This window comes from Oryctolagus cuniculus, chromosome 5, assembly GCF_051225735.1.
Source record: "Oryctolagus cuniculus isolate XC-2025 breed Fujian yellow rabbit chromosome 5, ASM5122573v1, whole genome shotgun sequence".
Classification (NCBI taxonomy): Eukaryota; Metazoa; Chordata; class Mammalia; order Lagomorpha; family Leporidae; genus Oryctolagus; species Oryctolagus cuniculus.
The window spans coordinates 143,971,189-143,986,503 of record NC_142871.1 but is presented as its reverse complement, the minus strand read 5'-3'; the positions used below and the strand labels follow the sequence as shown (position 1 = coordinate 143,986,503).

At 45.8% G+C, this 15,315-nt stretch overlaps 1 protein-coding gene across 28 annotated transcripts in view; it reads left to right on the top strand.

The window, feature by feature from the left end:
- The window catches only part of ATXN1 (ataxin 1), a 451,593-nt gene that overhangs the window by 208,892 nt on the left and 227,386 nt on the right, over nucleotides 1–15,315 (top strand). For 2 of the 28 annotated variants that reach the window (XM_089333306.1, XM_089333315.1), the window contains exon 5: nucleotides 12,017–12,165. The exons of the other annotated variants lie outside the window; for them this stretch is intronic. The gene's annotated coding sequence lies outside the window, so the exon portion shown is untranslated. The remainder of the gene's footprint in view (nucleotides 1–12,016; nucleotides 12,166–15,315) is intronic. 28 annotated transcript variants of the gene reach the window in all.

Genomic DNA, 15,315 nt, shown 5'->3' with positions numbered 1-15,315 from the left:
TCTTCTGTGCGTGTTTGAAATTCTCCGTGAAAAAAATTTGTGTTTTACAAATGGATGCTTTGACTTCTCATCTCTGCTACTCTAGGCTGCTGTTTAGCTCGCTCTTTTTTCAGCAGCAGCAACAACAAACTCGTTCTACTGAAAGCAAGCAAGCCCCTTTCTTCAGTCTGATCCTAATACATATACTATTAGAGACTTTGCGACGCCTTCCCCATTTTTTGTTTCTTAACAGATAATACGATGGCTGTGCTTTCATAATATATTCAAAAGCTGCTCTCTATTCCTTACCAGTTTGAATTGTAGAAAAGAGTACAAAAGATTAGAGTACTTTAAAATAAATCTCAGCTAATTATACATACAACTGCATTCACTAAATGTGAATATTTTCAGGCCTTTCTTTGCTACCCAGTGCCACCTGCTCACGATGTAAATGGGCACAAATTTAGTTCCATTAAACAAAACACAGCAACTCTTCCATAGCACAAATCCCTTTGGGCCCTGGTTTGGAGCTGAGAAACTAATTCTAGCATTCTCTTGCTAGCTGCAGGCCTGTGTCCACTGTGCCATAAGGTTGTTGACTTGAATATTATGCAATCTTGCTGTAAAAACTCTAGCAGGCAGAGAGGTTTGTGGTGGAGTGACTTGTGTTTTATAAGGGCCCTGATGCACCAGATGGCATTTGAACTTGGGGTTCCAACAGTTACCGGGCCCTGAAGCGAAGCATGCGTGCTTTGGCTTTGGCAGCTCATTAAGGAGACTTTTTTTTTTTTTTACTCACTGTTGCCAAAAAGAAAAGAAATCCTCCTCCTTAAAAACATTATGCTTTGAGCTCAAACGACGGTCTCCCCCAAAGCTACCACCTCTGTTCGATTTTGTATGTGACCGTCTTTGACATTCGTTTTTAACTGACACAGAAAGATTGTACATATTTAATGGGTACCATGTGATGTTTCAATGCATGTATCATTGTATAATGTTCAAATCAGGGTAAGCATAGCCACTGCCTCAAACATTGATCTTCTCTCTTTGGTGGAAACATTAAAAATCCTTTCTTCTAGCTTTTTGGAAAAAATTACATTATTGGAAATACATTTGGAAAAATTACATTATTGTTCACATGAAGTCACCTACAGAGAAGCAGACATCAGGAACTTACTTCCCCAACTGTCATTTAGCACCCATCAACCCCCTCCCCTCTGCCCAGCCTCTGGTCACCCCTTGTTCTACTCCCATTTTCTGTGAGATCAGCTCTTCTGGATTCCACATAGGAGTGAGGTCCTGCAGTATTTTTCTCTTGCTGTGCTTGGCATATTTCATCCCCCATAATACCCTCTAGTTACACCCATGTTAGTGAAATTGACAGGACTCAATCCTTTTGATAGCTGAGTAGCATTCTGTTGTGTGTGTAAACCACATTTTCCTGTCCATTCTCCACTGGATAGATATTTAGGTTGTCTCCATTTCTTGACTGTTGTGAACAGAGCACTGCAGTAAACATGGGAGTGGAGATGTTTCTTAGACTGATTTCATTTCCCTTGGGTATACCTATACCCAGGAGAAGAACTGCTGGATCATACTCTCAATTTTTAAAAAAGATTTATGTATTTGAAAGGCAGAGTCACAGAAGGCAGAGTCAGAGACAGAGGTCTTCTGTTTGCTGGTTCACTCCCTAAATGGCTGCAGTGGGCAGAGCAGGGGCTCTCTGAAGCCAGGAGTCAGGAGCTTATTCCAGGTCTCCCATGTAGGAGCAGGGGCCCAAGGACTTTGGCCATCTTCTGCTTTCCTAGGCATATTAGCATGAGACTGGATCAGAAGTAGAACAGCCAGAACTTGAACTGGCATCAATATGGGATGCTGACAGCATAGATGGCAGTTTTACCCACTATGCTGGCCCCATATTCTTAATTTTAATAAAAGATTTATGTATGCATTTGAACAACAGAGTGACACAGAGAGAGACAGACAGACAGATGGACAAAGAGGAAGAGACAGAGAGTTCTTCCATCTACTGGTTCACTCCCCAAATGGCTGCAATGGCCAGTGTTGTGCCAGGCCAAAGCCAGGAGCCAGGAACTCCATCCAGGTCTTCCACATGGGTGGCTGGGGCCCTTGTACTTGGGCCATCTTCATTTGTCTTCCTAGGTGCATTATCAGGGAGATGGATCAGAAACACAGCATCCAGGACTCGAACGGGCACTCCAGTGTGGAATGCCAGCATCACAAGTGGTGTCCTAACATGCATCACAACTCCAGCCCCTCTATTTTCAATTTTTTGAGAAACCTCTGTGCTATTTTCTGTAATGACTGTACTAATTTATACTCTCAAGACCTCCGCTTTTTGCTTTAACCTAGAAAGGCCATGTGGGAGGAACTCTCTCATCTCCCATTAATCTCAGGCGTTCCTGATTACTGCAGATCCAAAGAGCAGGTTTCTTTGGGGACTATGAAAGTTAAAGCTGCATTCAAATCAAACATGCATTCCCAAGCTCTTTTTCAAAAAGGCTTCAATGAGTTGACGCCTCTGCAGCGTTTGAAGAATGGTAGTTGAGGAATCTCGCAACATGAAGTGCACATTTGCTTCCCACAACTCCCTTATCTGTTGCTATGTAGACCTGAAGACCTGGACGGTGTTATAGGTCTGGAAGCCCAGCTGCCTTCATGTATCAAGAAAGGGGGAGGAAGCTGCTTATCTGCCCCCAAATTCCTTCTTTTTCCTAATCTTTTCTCCTCCTTCCACACCACGCCCCCCCAACCACACACACCCTTGCCCTAAATTCCTTTCCATTTTGTCCTTTCAAAAACTCCCTCCCTTAGAAAAGCTAAAAATAATGGTAATGCTTTCCAGTGGTCCTCCCTTATTAGGATCTCAGATGCAAGCTGCAGGCAAAAAGGAAACCTTTCATTGTCATTGCCATCGTGTCCGGGGAACTTCATGCTTGCCCATCGCAGCTCACGCAGCTCTCTGTCATTTCCACCCCAACTTGAATCCCAGTAACTTGCCAATATGCTTGCAAAACACCTGCTTTCTGTAGATGACATGGGGTCCCATAGCATCCCCAGGAAGGTTCTTAGAGAACTGAAGTCATACCTGAAGCCTCCATCTGGCCCTCTAGAGGGCATCTCAAGCGACTGTGGCTACACTGCAAATTCTAAGTCCCAGAGTTATTTAGGAAAGATCTTGGACTTGTCCTTGTGAGCCCAGGAATATGCTAACCTGCAGACAAAGGCCCAAGCAAGGAAGAAGTCCTCCGAGCACAGTCTCCCTTGGTGAGAAATCCTGCAACCGTAACTTGGCCAGCTGGCTCTGGTTACTGTGGGAACAATGCAAGGGAGGCTGCTGTCACATTCCTCCGGGGTCAAAAGCACAACCTTCCTCACACACTCAGTCGTGGCTGGCAAAGGGGAAGCCGAGGAGCATGGAACCAGAAGCTTGGAGAGTGCAGAAGACTTGAGAAAAATCCTTTAGCTCCCTGATTTTACTGATTTGGAAGCTGAGCCCCAGAGAGGTTCTGTGATTCGCTCAGGATGGCACGCCCAGGACTGGAATTTTCTCACTAGTCATCCGATACCCTGATGTTCCTCTAATCTTGAATGTTTCAGAATCAGTAGGGAGAAGAGATTGTTGGCAAGGTCATTCTGTTTTGTTGTATTTTCACATGCCACGTTTGTTTGAGTCTGTAGGCTCAGGGTGAATCCTCCGTTCCTTTCGGTGCAAGACTCTTACGCACGCCCAGACCAAGTCCGGCTAGGAAACAGCATCTTTAGTGACCCTGTGGGAAGTCGCTGGCTTCTAGCCCCGAACGCTGAGGTTAGAGTTAATTTCTAAGTGCTCGTCCTTAACTCGGGCATGAAGCTCTAAAAGCATCAAGTAGTAATGCTTGAAACATCCACATTCCTCTGAGCTCTGACCACGCTCTCACTCTTTTTTTAGAAAATCGCTGAGATGCTAGTGGTTAGAACACATGAAAACAGAATTACTGGATAAAATCTGTCACATATGCCCTGGTTGGAGGCACGTGTAGGCATTCAATTCATGGGGAAACTGATCCTCTTTCTCTGTGGGCACAAGGGGTCTCAGGTGGCCTAGTGTTAGCGTGTTTGCAAGTTGATGAAGGGTTTCGATTAAACAGTTTAGGATTCTAAAAATGGTAGGGGAGTTCAGTGAGTTCATGGAAAAATGAGATTCAAGGCAAGAAATCTTGGGGGATCGGTGTTGTGTGGCACAGTGGGTTAAACAGAGCTCCTGTTTGAGTCCCGGCTGTTCCACTCCAGACCCTGCTCCCTGCTCAGGGGCCAGGGAAAGCATCAGGTGAAAACCCAAGTACTTAGACCTCTGCCACCCACATGGGAGACCCAGAGGGAGTTTCTGGCTCCTGGGTCTGGCCATTGGGTGAGGGAAGCGGTGGATGGCTGATCTGCCCCTCTGCTTCTCTGTCTCTCCCCCTCTCCTTGTCTGTTATACTTTCAAATAAATAAATCTTTTAAAAAAATTAGAGACCTTGAAAACCATGCATAGTTTTTTTTCACAATGCTCCTTTTTCATGAACTTTCTGAAGAGCCCCCTCATGCATACAAAGGAAAAATGAAAACTTATCTTATCCCCAAAGGGAAAGAATTGAAAACAGTACTTTTGCTTGTAAACGTCTAGGTCATGGTATCAATTTCTCTTTCATGGGAAGAGGCACCATAAATTCCATTTCATCAGGACGAGTGGTCCATCGACCACAGATGCCTCCCCTGAAGAAGGAGGTGGTGGCCGGAGCAGAACTGAGGCCAGAGCCTCACACTGTGTGCTTTGTTCCTTTCCCGAACAGGAAGTCCCGCCCTTCCCAGAGATCTTAGCTTTCCTGCTCCCCTTCCTGCCCCACTCTGTAAGGAGTGCGCTCAGTTCCCCACAGATGTCCCTAGTTTAGTGTTTGGAAGGTGTCAGATGCATGATTGTGGAGTCTTTAGTGGCTTTTCTTAGTGCTGGTTTGTATTTAAAGTGGCCTTGGGCTCACCTAGAACAGGACAAGGAGCAGCTCCCACCTGGAAGCATTAGGGGTTTGGGGGCTCTCATGCTTCCCTTCAAGAGAGAACCCTGACATAAGCAAGGTGTGAGTGTAGAATGCGACTGCTAATGAGGGCGCGCAGGGCTTCACGGAGCCCTGTGGGAGCCTGGGTGCACCACCTGTCTTTCCCTCACTCACCCTGCATCTTCCAGAGCGACGCAGGCCGTGGAGGAAAGGTTATCTGTTTCCAACGTCTGTGCACGTTGCATCTTGCCTTGTCGGGCCTTGAAGCCCTTGGCCCGCATGCTAGTAATTGCAGATGGTAGGTCTACCCAGCAGAAGACCTTGTTCTACACAGACGCGCTTAGAGCCCAGTAACAACCTGCGCCTTTCACTGTCTCACGCCATTGCCATCACACGCCATCCTTTGGCTCCTTCTGTAGGTCATGTCCTCGCTTCTCTCCTTGGGATTTGGGGTGCTCAGGAGAAGGTGTTAGAAATATCCCTGGTTTCAGCTGTGTCACTGCATAGCTTTGGCCAAGTTGCCTTATGTGAGTGAAACACAGTTTCCTGGTTGTTAAGTGAGGAGGCTGGGCTGCTGGAGGTCCCTCCTCCGTTCTGGAACACCCGGGGCTTTCTGCCTGCTGGGATGCGGCAGCGTCAGGAGACAGATCTAATTGCGGCACTGCCTTGCAGGATTGCTCCCTCTCCCTGACCAGCTCTTCTGCCGCTGTGCAATGAAGTCTGCCCCATGGAACAGCCCCAGATTTGCTCAAGGTGACCAGACCCAAGGAGCAGCATGCACTGCCCCTGCATCTGCTTCCGCTTCTTCCACCCTGGCGGTTGATGAACAAGTCGGTCCCCGGAGATTGCCCCGTTTCTGAGACTCAGTCAGGAAAAACCCCAGAGCTGGAGAAAGAACAGGTGTAGATCAGCACCAGAGAAAGAAACAGGAGTTGATGCGTGGGGAGAGAGGCGGAGGGTGATTGCCCTCAATGGACAGGAAGGGGAAGGCATGTCCTCTGACCTCTGCCTCCTCCTGTAGGGCCTGGAAGGCAGTGATTGGGTGCCTTCCTTGGCTGTCTAGGAGGCTGCCTCTGCTCCTGCCTGTGGCTCCAGGCCAGGCATCGTGGTGGTGGTGTATGGTGTAGTGGGTTGCCAGGAGCATTCCATGAGCTCCACAGACTCCCCACCAAAATCTCAGGGCTGTGGGCTACCCTCAGCCTCTGTGGGCCTGAGCAGCTCCTCCCTTAGCTCTATTGTATTTGGGGGTCATGGTAAAGATTTTCTTTGCAAAAAAAAAAAAAAAGATTTTGTGGTTAAAAAAAAAAAAACCTTTAAGCCACTGGGAAGTCATGGGTGGGCTCCTATTCAAAGCAACATGACCTTAGACGAGTCATGGGATTTCCTTGAACCTGACTTTCTTCCCTGAAAGCAGAGCCCGTGATGACTATGTTCTCAGCATCTTTCACAGAAGCTTTAAGGATTGATCTGTCAGGTACGCATCCCTTCATTCCACAGGCTTCTGTAGCACACTTCCTCGTGGAAGGAAGGTTGGCCAAGACATTTCTGAGTATTCTAAGAGGAATAAAGGCTGCGTGAGTATGGTGTAGGCTGGAAGGCACCACACAAATGTCACACAGTATTGCTGCTGCCGCTATATGGTGATGCAACGGCCTAACTCCTTGGGTGGAATCCCAATTCCAACTGCCGTTTTTTAACAAAAAAAAAAAAGTTTTTAAATTTATTTTCATTTTATTGGAAAGACATAGAAAGACTATCCATCTACTGATTCTTTCTCCGAATGCCCACGTTAGCCAGGGGTGGGCCAGGCTGAAGTCAGGAGCCCGAACTTCATCTAGATCTCCCACATAGGTGGCAGAGGCCTAACCACTTGAGGTATCATCGCTGTTTCCCAGGGTACATGTTAGCAGGAAGCCAGAATTAGAAGTAGAGTCAGGATTTGAACCAGGCACTTGAATATGTAATATGGGCATCTCTAGCAAAGCCTTTGCTGCACCAGGCTTTACCACTCCTCAACTCCAGCTACTTATCAGTGTGACCTCAGGTACCTAACGTAACCTCCTTGGGACTTTGCGTTCCCATGCACACCATGAGAGTAATGACCAGAACCTTTCTCAGTAGGTTGCCGGCCGGTCAACTCAGTTTACAGTTACACATAGTAAGTGCATTATAACACTCATTAATGGTTATGTCACCAATGCATGGGGAAATCGGTGCTGTACACAGTGAGTCCAGACACGTTACCTCCTACATGCTGGTGGAAAGACAAGAGAAACATCCTATCAAGAAAAAAGAATGCAGTACAATGGATGGAATTGGAGATCATTATGCTACGTGAAATAAGCCAGACACAGAAAGACAAATACATGTTTTCTCCTATATGTGAAGGTTTAAAATAAGCAAGCAAAATAAAATGTAAAATAATGTGGCTGCCTTATTATTTGGTATACAGCTATTTGTAAATGTTTTCTTCACTGAATTCTACCCCTTACATAATAATATATCCCTCTTTCTTCATCTTATGACCTTTGTCTTGAATTCCACATTATGTGATATGAATACATTCAACCCTGCTCTGTTTTGTTCGTATTTCCTGGGTGTGTATTTAGCTCTCAGACTTTCCAAATCTTTTTTCTTGGATGTGTCTGTTGCATATAAGATACAGTTAGGTTTGCTGTGTGGTCCATTCTGAAAACCGTTTTGTCTTAATCCACCTTTACTTTTATTGAAAGGAAAAGACTCTTAAGCAGTATCCTTGTCTCTGTTGCATGGTCCTCTCTCCCTTTCTCCCTTCTTCCCTTCCTCTCCCCTCCCTTCTTCCTCCCCTTTCTCCAGGTTGGATTGGCACTGCTCAGCCTGAACAAAGGCTTTGCTTTGCAGAAAGAATCCTTGTCTTCTGTGTGTCATCCGCCTTTAAGGCTGTAATTTGTTTCTGATGTGTGCAAGGTGCTCCCTCGAGAAGGCGTTGTTGATGTTGTGCAGAGGCCTCCTGTATCGATCGGTGACATAACTGTTTTATAGTGGGTGAATGAGGTCATTCTCATCGGGTTACTCACGTCGGTGACCTTGAGGCCCATCAGATGACTAAGCCACTCAGGTGGATCCCTGGTTACTGCACGTCCTTGGGTAAAGGCACATCAGTGTGAGGGTGACTAGTAGCCTTAAAGAAATGACTGCAAGCAGATCACATGCCTCTTGGCGTGAGGCTCTATATTAATAAGCTGTGAGGCTGTCCAGGTCTTGGGGCTGATTTTGAAGAGTTCCTTTATCTGTGTTCCTCTCATCTTTTCTCATTAGATGCCAATTCTCTGTTAAACTGCCATGACTGTGTATAATATTGTCAGTGTGAAGTTCAGAGCAAAATACTCTCTGAGCTAGTTGGCTGGTTTCTTTCTTTCTTTCTTTCTTTTAATTTAACGGTGAAGTGGGACAGAGCTAAAGAGGAAAAGATTTTTAATACAAGAGAAGAGAGGAAATAAGCATGATGATAAAATCTGCATGTGAAAAACCCTTGTTAAAAAGGAGAAGTGGGGTGCGTAGTTGGGGTTAGGAACAGTCAGTCACATGTTGATCAGATCAAATGTAAACCATCCGCCAACATCCCTGCTGTTGCTGACCTGGCTGCATGGACAGTGGACTAAGTGGGGAGTCTCACCTGCACAGACTTTGAGTGAAGGGTAGTGGGGTGGAAAGAAGTGTAAAGAGAATAAGTTGGAATAATTGTTTGGGAATCATTGGGTAGCAATCAGCTCGTTTAATGTTTGTCAACAATAACCAATGCTTGTATCGCACTTACTGTGTGCCAGTGCTATTCTAACCATTCGATTGTAACCATTTAACCCTCATACCCATACGTGCATATTTTGTATCTGTGTACACTGAGGCTGAGTAATTTGTCCAAGGTCATTGAAATCCATGCTTTGGCTCCAGACCCAGCCTTTCACTGTCAGGTGTCAGTGCCTTGAGGACAAAGAGAGAAAGTGAATTCTTGTCCACATTGGGCAGATTTCCTGGTACAGGTAGAAGCCTTTCACCAAATGTGCTAACCTGACAAGTTGTCACCAAACCAGCCATTATCCGGCTGGGACACTGTGATGAGCAACCCACACACCATTCCTGAGATGTGAGACTGTCTTCTGCCGAAAACAAAAGTCCGCTTTTGCCTGTGTCTAGTCTTTCTGACTGCAAAATCATTTCTTACATGTAGCTGCTTATGCACTAGACTAGAACCCTTGCCTGAGGGTCAGCAGGGTGGGCTCTTGCCCTTGATGGTGTCATGTGGACACAACTCGAGCACTTTGATCTGGTGGCAGCTGGCACAGCCATCCACTTGCTGAGTGGAGTAGCAGGGAAGACAGGTGTCACATTTGCTAGTGCTAGTGGATTTGTCAAGCATCTGAATTCAGGATTGGTGCATACTTAAAATGCTTGGGAATAGATTTAACTTCTCTTTTTTTTAAAGATTTATTTATTGGAAAGGCACAGTGACTGGGAGAAATAGAGAAAGATCTTACATCTACTGGTTCAGTTGGCAGCAAGAGCAGAGACTGAGCCAGTCCAAAGCCAGGAGCCAGGGGCTCCATTTGGGTCTCCCACAAAGGTATCAGGGGCCCGTATGAGTGCTGGTTCAAGTCCTGGCTGCTCCACTTCCAATCTGGCTCCCTGCTGATGCACCTGGGGAAAGCAGCCAATGATGACCCAAGTACCTGGGCCCTTGCCGTTTACATGGGAGACTAGGGTAGAGTTCCTAGTTCCTGGCTCCTGGCTTTGGTCTGGCCCAAGCTGGGACCAGCCCCAGACATTGTAGCTGTTGCAGCCATTTGGGAGTGAACCAGTGGATAGAAGATCTCTTTCTCTCTCTCTGTCTCTTTCTCTTACTCTGCCTTTCAAATAAATAAAATCAATCTTTAAAAAAAAAGAATCTGATAACCGAATCACAAAAGGCAGGTTTTTTCCTAAGTCATTGAATTAGTTCTCTGTCCAAGAAAGACTTCATATAAGCAGAAAGTCCTAAAATAGCTAAGGCCAAGAAAGAATTGAAGGTAAACAACCAAGTTCATGGAAATTATAAAAGAAATAGATGTATTATAAATGTGCCGTCTGAGGTGTTTATTGACTGGGGCAATAGCGATGTGTTTTTGATTGTGAAAAGGACCAGTGTTGAAATCTGCCCAAGCCGCAGAAATGACCGGGGACTCCGTGTGGAATGTAAAGTTCTGTGGAGTCTGGATCTCACATCCTATGTGGCGCTTTGCTAAGTAATAAACTTTGGCCTGCTGTTTATTTCTTAATTGCCTAATTGAAATGCATTGGCAAAATGTTTTTGCACTGCTGAGGGTGATGTTCTCTGTGATAGAGGTTAGAAGGAGAGATCTGGGACCTCATTTTTGTTAAATAAGATGCCAAAAAAAAAAAAAAAAGCGTTACACACAGGTGTCTATCAGACACCCATTTATGATGGTTGTGACAAGTATTCATGAGAGACGTTTCCCTATTGAATGGCCAAAAACTTCAAACCACAGAGAAGTTGAAAGAGTTGCATGGTGAATACTTGTAGACCTGTGGCCTGGGTTTTGTTTGCATTAATGTTTAGCCATATTTGTGTTATTTCATAGCATATCTCCCTCCATTGTGCCCTCTTATTTTTTTAAAGATGTATTTATTTGAAAAAGAGAGAGAGATCTTCCATCTACTGGCTCATTCCCCAGTTGGCTGCAACAGCAGGGGCTGGGCCAGACCAAAGCCAGGGGACTGGGACTCCATCAGTGTCTCCCACATGGGCGCAGGGGCCCAAGGAATTGGTCTGTCTTCTACTGCTTTGCCAGGCATATTAGCAGGGAGCCTGGTTGGAGGTGGAGCAGCCAGGACCCCAACTGGCATCCATATGGACTGTCAGAGTTTCAGGAGGCCTATTGTACCACAGTGCCTGTCCACAGCCCTGTTATTAGGCAGTGCATTTTGATGAAAGCTAATGTGTATCATTACCCAGTACAACTGGAGCATCCCTAATCCAAATTCTGAAGTCTGAAAAGCCCCAAAATCCAAAACTTTTCAAGTACAGGCATGATGGTACAGGTGGAAAATTCTGCACCTGACTGCATGTGGATGAGCCACAGTCAAACACGCAGGTGCACTAAAAACGTTGTATAAGCCTATGCCTATGTGAAACATAAATGAGGTTCATGTTCAGATTTGGGTCCCATCCCCAAGCAGTCTCGAAACATATATGCAAATACTGCAAAACCCTAAGTAATCTCAGACCTGAAACACTTCTGGTCCCATGACTCTCAGATAGGGGATATATACTTGTATTTGTTTTTATATACCTGTATTATTTTTAGGGAAAATTCATATACAGTCAAATATATGTTAGTGTCCCGACCCACTCATCATCCTCACTCCAAGTTCCCTCATGCTCCTTCCCAGTCAATCTCTGTCCCTACCTCAATCCCTAGAGGCTGCTGTGCTGAGAGACTGTGTAATGCCCAAAACCTAGGGAAGCGATGTAACTGGGGAGAACAGAGAAACAGCGGATCACTTGTTTCTTAGTGGTTCAGGGACGGGACAGCTTAGGGGTAGGTGTGAGTTTTGCAGCCAGGCCCTTGGGCTCCAGACCTAGCTCTGCTGTCAGTCAGGTGTGAGGCCCTGGATAGCTCATTTACCCTCCTGCCTCAGTTTCTTTCCCTTTAAACGGGAGATGGAGGGATAGAGGGGAGAGGGGAATAATAATGCTCACTTGTAGATGGGAGAGGATGAATGAGTTCAGACTCCTCTAGTCCTGAGAACAATTCAATGTGAGTTTCAACTTGAATTCTGCCAATTACCAGCTCTGTTATCTTGGGCAAAGAAGCTATAGAGATACTATTGTCCTCATCTCTAAAATGAGAATGCAACCATTGAACAGCATTGTGGGGATTAAGCAAAATAATGCATGTAAATCACCAGGGTGCCAGGCAGGAATTTTAAAACTCTTATTAACCTAAGTCCACATTTCCTTCCAGTTTCCTTAGCTCTGGTGCTGATGTCTTTTTCCTGCTAAAGGCTCCCATCCAGGACACCTCACTGCATTTATCGTCATATCCTGGTCATCTCCAGAATGTGAAAGTTTCTCAAACTTGCCTTTGGTGACCTTGACACTTGAGGAATTCAGGTCAGCTGGTGGTGTGGAGCGTCCTCCTTGTGGGGTTTCCCTGATGCTTTTCTTAGGATGATAAAAACACACACGGAGGGCAGCCTAGAAAATTAGTGATGTCTGTTCCACCAACTTTGTAACTGAATGTTTACCACAGCATTGCGTATCAAGGATACGTGCTGCCAATGGGGACTTAGCCCTGCTGGGTCTGAAGTTGCTCACCTGGCTGCAGCAGCATTTGTCGGAGTTGATGGATTTAGAGTTTTCTCTCTTCTCCAACCCCAACTCCATGCACATACCCTTTCTATTCTGTACTATTCTTTGGAAGGGAATTGCTGTATTTAACCCATACTTTAGAAGTGGGGGAGAGGAGCAGTCATTTGCTTCAATGGTTAAGATGCATCCCTGGGGCTGGTGCTGTGGCTCACTTGGTTAATCCTCTGCCTGTGGCGCTGGCATCCCATATGGGCATCAGTTCTAGTCCCGGTTGCTCCTCTTCCAGTCCAGCTCTCTGTTGTGGCCCGGGAGGGCAGTGGAGGATAGCCAAGGTGCTTGGGCCCCTGCACCCACATGGGAGACCAGGAGGAAGCACCTGGCTCATGGCTTCGGATCTGCTCAGCGCTGGCCATGGCGGCCATTTGGGGAGTGAACCAGTGGAAGGAAAACCTTACTCTCTGTCTCTGTCTCTCTCTCTCTCTCACAGTCTATAACTACCTGTCAAATTTAAAAAAAAAAATGCATGCCCATATTTGAATGCCTGGGTTCAAGTCCTGACTCTGTTCCCCATTCCAGCTTCTTGTAAATGCACACCCTTGGAAGGGGTCGTAGTGGTTGGGTTCCTGCCACCATGTGGAGTACCTGAGTTGTGTTCCCAGCTCCTGGCTTTGTCCTGGCCCTGCTCTAGCCATTGTGGGCATTTGGGGACTCTTGTGTGTTCTCTCTGCCCCTACCCCAATCTCACTGCCTGTCCAAAAAAAAAGTTTAAAAAGAAAAAAAAAGGGGAAGAGAATGTCTACATGAAATCTTTGGAATCCTTCTGCACAGAAGATTTGTGTACTCTCCCATTTTTGTATGTGTGTATTCAGTCATTTATTTGTATCAGTATAAACACATGGGTGTTATTTTGAAATCGGACAAGACCCTACTTCAATTTTGCATTTAAGGTTATACAAGGGCCCTTAGATATGTTTGTGGAAAATAAAATTAAAAGATAAGTTTAGTTTGGGTCAAGAAGTTTTGAAATCCATGCATATTAGGAATCCTCAAAACATGCATTAAAATGTATTTTATGAAAAAAACTGTGCATGGCTTTCAAATTTACTTTGCAGCAAAATAAACTTAGCTTACAGTTCCATTGTCCACAAACTCTTGAAAGCTCTCATCATCCCAAAGTTTGGACTCCTTTATTTTGTTGCTCCAGTTGTTCTGGGATTGGCCGCTGGCAACCCTTTCAGGATACCGGGACTGCTGTCTCCTGTGTTCCTTTCACATGCCTGCCCCTGCTGCATCACTCCAGCGTATTTACTGGTTCACTTATTCAGTGTTTCCTTAGGTCTGGCACTGCACAGTGCTCCGGGCTCATCTTGGTCCTTCCCTGCCTCAGACTTGGATTCAGGCATTCCCCCAAAGACTTCTGGTTCCTTTTACAGAGGGATGATGTGAGCAACCTAGATCTGGCTGCTGGGGCTGGCAGGAATTTTAGTTCAGCACATAATAGTTCCCTCCCTCTTTTGTGAATGCTTGGCATGTGCACTAGTGAGTGCCCCGTGGAATCATCACACTATACATCCTCTTGAGACGCACGGCAGATCGAAGCTGGGGAGCCTTGCTCACGGTGTGGGACTGGACAGATGCCAGCCTAGCCAATAAAGTCAGCAGATTTCATTCCACACACTCTGTGGTGGGCTCCCTGCTGTGCTCAGTGCCAAGGGAATGTATCCTGCCCTCCCAGAGCCAGCCCTATCCTGTGGCATCAAAGGAGAGGATAGAAATCCACAAGTGCTTTAGAGATTCACGGTACAGAAAGGCTAGTGTGATCTGAGTGTGTTCAAAGAGCACCTCCTCTATAGCAGGGGTAGGGAACTTTTATTCTGCCAATGCCATTTGGGTATTTGTAACATCATTCATGGGCCATACAAAATGATCAACTGAAAAAATTAGTCTGCTATTAGATGGACTGCATTGCCAGTCCTGCCTGTGGTTACCTTGGCAGGGCCAGACCAACGGCCTGTAGGCAAGATGTTCCCCACCCCTGCCATATAGTATTGGCTTTCCCAAGGTTTGTTCCAGATGCCAGTCTAGAAGGAAAGACGTGGAGGGTGAACAGATAGCTAAAAATAATGAAGGGCTTAAGTTTCTTGGATTTATTTGGGATATGAAGTGGGGTTTACTGATCTTGGTAGGTGGAAGAAATCTGACCTCAGCTAGTGTATAGTGGAGCCAGCGTGCACCGGCTCTCATGAGCCGGTGCTAAGTGTTCAGGAATTTGGGGAGCAGTTTGGCATCCTGTTGCTAGCTGGAAATCGGCCCTGGTGGAAGTGTTACACTACAGAAGTCTGCAGGTGCCACGGATCAGGGGTCCCCCCCATCACTGGCTTTAAGTATTTAAAAGTCTGGTGTGCTCCCTCACCCCAAATGTTTCTAAACATCTTTCATATATTTCTCTTTGGCGGTATCTTCTATTCTCTGCAGAAATATGGGATGAAGTGGTATCATTTTCCTTTGGCTGAGAAATCATGACTCAGCTTGTAGTAGGTGATGCAGCTCTGTATCAGTTTGACTCTTGCAAGGATGATACCCAAGTAATCCGTGGACTAATGCTACGCAAATAGGAGCCGTTTCCATGACGTCACCTCTTGTGCTTGGTTGATGGCATTAAGAGTTAGATTCAGAGGAGCCTGCATTTCCAGTGCGTCAATGAAAAGCAGTCATAGCCATGTGTGGCCAAGAAGAGCGTTAGGGGCAGAGAAAAGTTTTCAATGTAATTCTGAAAGATGGATGTGCTTTGCTATAATCACAGGGATTTCTTTTCTCTTTCCTGTATCTTCCATCAGAGAAGGTACATTTTCCCAACTTTTATTCCTATTATTGACTTTACTCCTGATCCACTGTCAAATTGAATCTCTAAGGTTGTTAGACTCAGAAAAGAGTATTGCAGGCATTCAGGCA